We start from the raw sequence: 611 nt of genomic DNA on the forward strand, positions 1-611 counted from the left end.
TTGGTTGATTAAATATTAATTAAATTTTAATAAAAATTTTGGCCTTTAATTTTTTTTATTTGATCTACTAATAATTAAAAAAGATATTCAATAAACATGATTTTTTGTATTGCCTTTCGTGCACATAAAAAAGGTCATATGTATGAAATCAGGGGTGGAGGCACGTATAATTAAAGGGGGGCATAGTGGCCCCCAAAATTTTAAATTTTATGAAAATGGTCCACCTTTTTTTATTACCTAGACTTTTTTTTTTAAATTATTTTATCTCTTTAATCTTCTTATCTTTTACGGTTTTACCTCTTTGACTCTTTTTTTTTTTTGCAGATTAAAAAAAAATTCTAGTTCAATAAGTGATTTCATTCTTCTTTCACAAAAAAAATCTATTTTTACTCTCTTTTTTATTTCAAGAAAATTATTAAACTAACAACCAATAAAGCACATAATCATACAAAAGTAGAGCATGTTTAATATTTTCTTTTACTATTTTTCGTAGGTTATTGGGTGTAGCCAATAGAATACCAAAAATTCAAAATGGAATAATGGATTGGATAAAGATGTGTCCATAGTGCATTTAAAAAAAAAAAAGAAAAATGAGTTTAAACAATAGAATA

At 24.4% G+C, this 611-nt stretch overlaps 1 protein-coding gene across 1 annotated transcript in view; it reads right to left on the bottom strand.

Moving 5' to 3' along the window:
• LOC107647526 (fatty acyl-CoA reductase 3-like) overlaps nt 1-611 on the bottom strand; it is a 19,278-nt gene that overhangs the window by 16,170 nt on the left and 2,497 nt on the right. The window lies entirely within an intron of this gene.

This window comes from Arachis ipaensis, chromosome B06, assembly GCF_000816755.2.
Source record: "Arachis ipaensis cultivar K30076 chromosome B06, Araip1.1, whole genome shotgun sequence".
Taxonomy (NCBI): domain Eukaryota; kingdom Viridiplantae; phylum Streptophyta; class Magnoliopsida; order Fabales; family Fabaceae; genus Arachis; species Arachis ipaensis.